Consider the following 6,000-nt stretch of genomic DNA (forward strand, 5'->3'; position numbering starts at 1 on the left):
AAGGCTGAGGTACTCAACAAGTTATTCGTCTTCACTGGCAGTCAGATTTTCCATCTCTCTCACATCCCTAAACCTCTAGCAGTGTTATGAGATTAAAATCACTCCCACTGTAAGCGAATAACAAGTTTGAGACTGATATGGGGCTTGATAGCATGCATTCCTGGGTCTTGAAAGCTTCTACACAAACATTGTAGGCGAGTCAACTCTTTGAAAGGGTAGATAGCAGCAGGACAAGGGGAAATGATTTTAAGTTGAAGGAGGAATTAGGTTGGATGTCAGCTGGTATTAGGGGTATACTACAGGCCACCTGATCAAGGGGAGGCTGCTGATGAGGCTTTCTTGCTCCAGATGCGTGAGGCGTCTGGCTCACGGGCACTTGTCCTGGTGGGGGACTTCAACCATCCGGACATTTGTTGGAAAAACCACATGGTGAGCTGCAAGAGATCCAGAAGGCTCTTGGAATCCATTGATGGTAGCTTTCTGGTTCAGGTATTGGACAGACCGACCAGAGGTGAAGCGTTGCTGGACCTGCTGCTCACCAACGCTGAAGAGATTATCAAAGGCATCAAGGTTGGAGGCTGCCTGGGCTCCAGCGACCATGCCCTGGTTGAGTTTGTGATCTCAAGCGATGTGGGCCTGGCAAAAAGCAGGACCAGGATGCTGAACTTTAGAAGAGCAGACTTCAAGCTACTCAATGGAATGCTGGCCAAGATCCCCTGGTGCACTGCCCTCAAAGACAAGGACGTTGAGGAGAGCTGGCTGCTCTTCAAGGATGCCCTCCTGGCAGCACAAGAAGTCTCCATTCCCCTGAATAAGAAAGTGGGCAGGAGAGGTAGAAAACCGACATGGCTCAGCAAGGACCAGCTGAGAGAACTGAGGGTGAAGAAAGGGGTGTACAAGCTCTGGAAACAAGGCTGTGTCACCTGGGAAGAATACAGGGATGCTGTCCAGACCTGTAGATGTGGGATCAGGAAACCCAAGGCGCAGGCAGAACTGAACTTGGCAAGGGACGTGAAAAACAATAAGAAAACCTTCTACAGGTACATTGGCCAGAAGAGACAAGCCAAAACGGGCGTACCTACTTTGGTAAATTTAAAAGGAGAACTGGCTTCAACAGATGAAGAGAAAGCTGATGTGCTGAATGAGTTCTTCACCTTGGTCTTCACTGGTGGCCAGGATTCTAGTCTTTTTCACGTCCCTAAGTCTTGCACCCCCATACCTCTATGTGGGGACCAAGGAGGTAAATCCGTCCCCACTGTAAGGGTAGAGCAAGTCCGAGAGTGCCTCCTTAGACTGAATGAGTACAAGTCTATGGGGCCAGATGGCGTGCATCCCAGGGTCCTGAAGGAGCTGGCTGAGGTGGTTGCCGAGCCGCTCTCCATCATATTTGAGAAGTCGTGGCTGTCAGTTGAGGCCCCGGATGATTGGAGGAAGGGTCACGTCACTCCCATTTACAAGAAGGGGAGCAGGGAGGACCCAGGGAACTACAGGCCGGTGAGTCTCACCTCCGTGCCTGGGAAGATTATGGAACAGATCCTCCTGGACAACATGCTTGATCACATAAAGAATGAGCACGTGATCCTAGACAGCCAGCACAGCTTCACCAGGGGAAGGTCATGCTTAACTAATCTTGTGGCCTTCTATGATGGAGTGACGGCATTGGTGGATGAAGGGAAGGCGACCAATGTCATTTACCTGGACCTGAGCAAGGCCTTTGACATGGTCCCCCATCACATCCTCATCTCCAAATTGGAGGGAAGGGGATTTGATGGGTGGACAACTAGATGGATAAGCAATTGGTTGAACGGCCGCAGACAGAGGGTGGTGGTCAATGGCTCTATGTCCAGGTGGAGGCCAGTAACGAGCGGTGTCCCTCAAGGGTCTGTCTTGGGACCGGTGCTCTTTAACATCTTCATTAATGACATCGATGAGGGAATTGAGTGCACCCTCAGCAAGTTTGCTGACGACACCAAGCTGAGTGGTGCGGTCGATACAGTGGAAGGAAGGGATGCCATTCAGAGGGACCTTGACAGACTGGAAAGCTGGGCTCGGGTGAACCTAATGAGGTTCAACACAGCAAAGTGCAAGGTTTTGCACTTGGGCCAGAAGAACCCCAGGCACCTGTACAGGCTGGAGGAGTGGTCCTTGAGAGCAGCTCAGCAGAGAAGGACCTGGGGGTCCTGATGGACAAGAGACTTAACATGAGCCAGCAGTGAGCTCTGGCAGCTCAGAAAGCAAATGGGATTCTGGGCTCCATCAGGAGAGTGGTGGTCAGCAGGGACAGGGAGGTGATTGTCCCTCTCTACTCTGTTCTTGTGAGGCCCCATCTGGAGTACTTTGTTCAGGTGTCGAGCCCTCAGTACAAAAAAGATATGGAGATTTTGGAAAGGGTCCAGAGGAGGGCCACAAAGATGATCAGGGGGTTGGAGCACCTCCCCTATGAGGACAGGCTGAGGGAGTTGGGTTTGTTCAGCCTGGAGAAGAGAAGGTTGCGGGGTGACCTCATTGCAGCCTTTCAATACCTGAAGGGAGCTTACTCCCAGGAGGGGAGTAAACTCTTCTAAAGGGCTGATAATAGCAGGACTAGGGGAAATGGTTTTAAGTTGAAGGAGGGAAGATTTAGTTTGGATGTTAGGGGAAAGTTCTTTACTAGAAGGGTGGTTAGGTCCTGGAACAGGCTGCCCAGTGAGGTTGTGGATGCCCCGTCCTTGGAGGTGTTCAAGACCAGGTTGGACAGGGCCCTGGGCAACCTGATCTAGTAAATGTGTATGTTTGGTGGCCCTGCTAGGCAGGGGGGTTGGAACTACATGATCCTTGAGGTCCCTTCCAACCCGGGTCATTCTGTGATTCTGTGATTCTGTGGAAGTTCTTTACAGAGTGGTCAGGTGCTGGCACAGCCTGCCCAGAGAGATTGTGGATGCCCCGTCCATGGAGGTGTTCAAGGACAGGTTGAATGGTGGCCTAGGCAGCCTGATCTGGTATTAAATGGGGAAGTTGGTGGCCCTGTCTGTGGTGAGGGGTTGCAACTTGCTGATCCTTGAGGTCGCTTCCAACTCAGGCCATTCTGTAATTCTGTGCAATTCTGTGATTCTGTGATTGTTTTGTTTGGGTTGTTGTTTTCCTTTTGTTGTTATCTTGCTCTTTTCAAAAAACTTGAATCTATCTTCCTTTCTTTATCTGTTTCATAACAGTTTTAGAATTATTTCTATTGTTAACATTTTGAGAAAGTTATGATAAAATCTTTTCTTGAATTTAAATTATTATTATTTTTTTCAGATCTGAGTCTTCTTTGTTTGCTAGTTTTATTAGTGAGAACATTAAATTATCAATTATAATAACATAATATACTATAGAGCATACAAGAGTACACTGTAATTTTTTTATGTTTGCTCACGCAACAGCACACATGCATACATAAGACATCCATACAGATTGTATTCTGTTGAGAATGCAATTTCATTATTCAAAAGACAGTTTTGATAATTATAAAATTAATATTTTTAGTTAAAAAACTGGGCATAAAAATACTTGTAGAATTTTGATTTTGTATACACTTAATGTTATTCATAAATATACTGCAGTCTAGAATATATGCAAAAATCTTTTTAAAAAATCACCAGGTTTAAGTATATTTGGCGTCTCTGATTTGCTCTGAATTGTAGTACACCACATAATGATTAAAAGCTGTATACACACTCCAGTTCACTAATTCATCTAAGGCAGTTATTTTTGATGTTTATTTTCAATTTGCTTCCTGAAGATCCATTATATCTCCTGGAATATTATATCAAACTTATGTTTTCTTTTGAGCCAAAGTGAAAAATTCTAAAACATAACAGATTCATGTGTTTTGTTGTTGTTGTCATTTATTTTTTCCCCAAAGAATATTTTCAAAGAATTTAAGAGTACTTCTAAAAGAAGGCTGTGTTTCCTTTGTTTTGCTAAAGACATTAAATGGTTGCAATTTACTTGAAGGTAAGAAAATCTGCAGAGTCTTAGAGTATTATTGTTATACACAGTTATCTATAAAATCTGAACTGCTCTTTAAGCACAAATCGCTCTTCCTTCTTCTCTGTTTCAGTGCCTAGGGGAATAAGATGTATTTGTCAAATAATATTCCTGACATAGAATGAACTTTGTACTTGTTTTCTTTATGGACATACTCTTATGTGTATATTTATTACTCAAAGGAGATTTACAAACAAATAGTTAAAAGAAAATTGTACCTGTTTTGCTCAGTCAGCAGTCTCCAACTCAGAAAGTGTTCCTTGGTGTGAATAAAATGTATTTGAAAGTAAAATTTTGCTTTATAATTGGTGTATCTGAGTCACTTTCTTGTGGCAGGCAACATGCTGACAAGTCTCTGGTAGAATACTGACTTCTACCCCATTCTACTAAGATAAACAAGCAAACTCAAACAACAAACAAACAAAAAACCTCCAACAAGAAAAAAGTTCTTCTTCTAACACTAATTTGTTAGTTGGTGTTAGATTTGAATTTTCTTCTCTGCATAGCTAACCAAAGAGAGGACTATGAGTTTACATACACAGAATATACAGATCTTTAATTTTGACAGCTGAATGACACATATGAATAAATTAATTAATTCATTCTAGAACAAGACAGACAAAAAATAATAATAAAAAAATCAATGTGTGTAAATAATAACATGTTGACTTTTGTGTGTGAGCAAACAGAAATCAAGTATTTATGTAGTGATTGATTTCCTAACTATATTACAGTATTTTATTGTAAAGGGTATGTTTACACACTACATTTTAAGCATCTGTCTGCCATCTCTGACCTGCATAGAATTATGCTGACCCCAAGCAAATAAATGTTAATTTTCTACAGTGTTTAATAACTTGGATTTGGCACCATATTATTATGGTCAGGTTAGTTTTAGCTTTGTTTGAAGCTTATGTGCAAATTAAGCTCATGTGTGTCCTACAATGTCATACACTGAATGGATAAACTTGGATCCTTCTTCCTATTTAAAGCACATGGTGATGATTAGTGATAATGGATCTGCTGTATTTCTTCTAGAGGTGAGTGTATCAGCTAGCTTACTTTATCTGTGTAGATTTTTATGAAAAATGGATTCTTAATGGATTTCTTCTGCTGTAGAAGATTTGGGTAGATAAGTGTTTTCTAGACTGATATTTCATTAAAGATCTGTAGGACAGCTGCTGCAGAAGACAATGCAGTTATGGCAATTAGTAGTTCCAATAACTTCTTCAGTGAGTTTTAAATAAAGCTATGCCTTTTGTATAGACACCTACAGCAAATAAGGCTGAATATGACATTATATTTTCTTTAAAATATTGACTGCAGAAACATTACAGAAATAAAGTTGTTCTTTTGCTATGCCATTGTTGAGAGATTGTAGTATATTAATTTTTGATAACCTTGTCAACAGTTTACGGGCTGGTTTGGCCTGGTTCCTAGACTAATGGGGCAGGGGGTTCCAAGGACCTATGCTCTGGGAAAGGGGGAAGGGGAAAAGGAAAGGGCAGGGAGATGAGAGATGGGCCTAAAAACAAAACAACAACAATCTGAGGAGGAAATTTACTAAATTTAATTAATAATAGTGGAATACAAGATAACACAACATAATGCAATATAATTTGAATTAAAGCAAATAAATAAAATGAAAGACAGTGTCCAAAAACCGAAGGCCTTTAATGCTGAAAGCAAGACAAGCACACATTCTGCTGGGATGAGCAGAAAGGGAAAAGTGATCTGCAAACAGTTTTATCTTTCCCTCTGAACAGAAACGCAAAGTCCCCAGGGGTCTATGCAGTTCTTCATCTCTCCTCAGGGTCAGATACTTGTAAATATTGGCAGGCCAAGGAACTGTAGCATTAACTCTTTAACTCCCAATGCACTACATGATGTTATGATGTGGAATACCGATAACAAAAAAATCACAAAACCAAGACAACCTTCACTTTTTCTTAAGGAGAATGTTTATTTCCATATTCAAACACTTTCACTTAA

This window comes from Coturnix japonica, chromosome 1 (assembly GCF_054131305.1).
Source record: "Coturnix japonica strain WE chromosome 1, WE-NBRP24, whole genome shotgun sequence".
NCBI classification, from domain to species: Eukaryota; Metazoa; Chordata; class Aves; order Galliformes; family Phasianidae; genus Coturnix; species Coturnix japonica.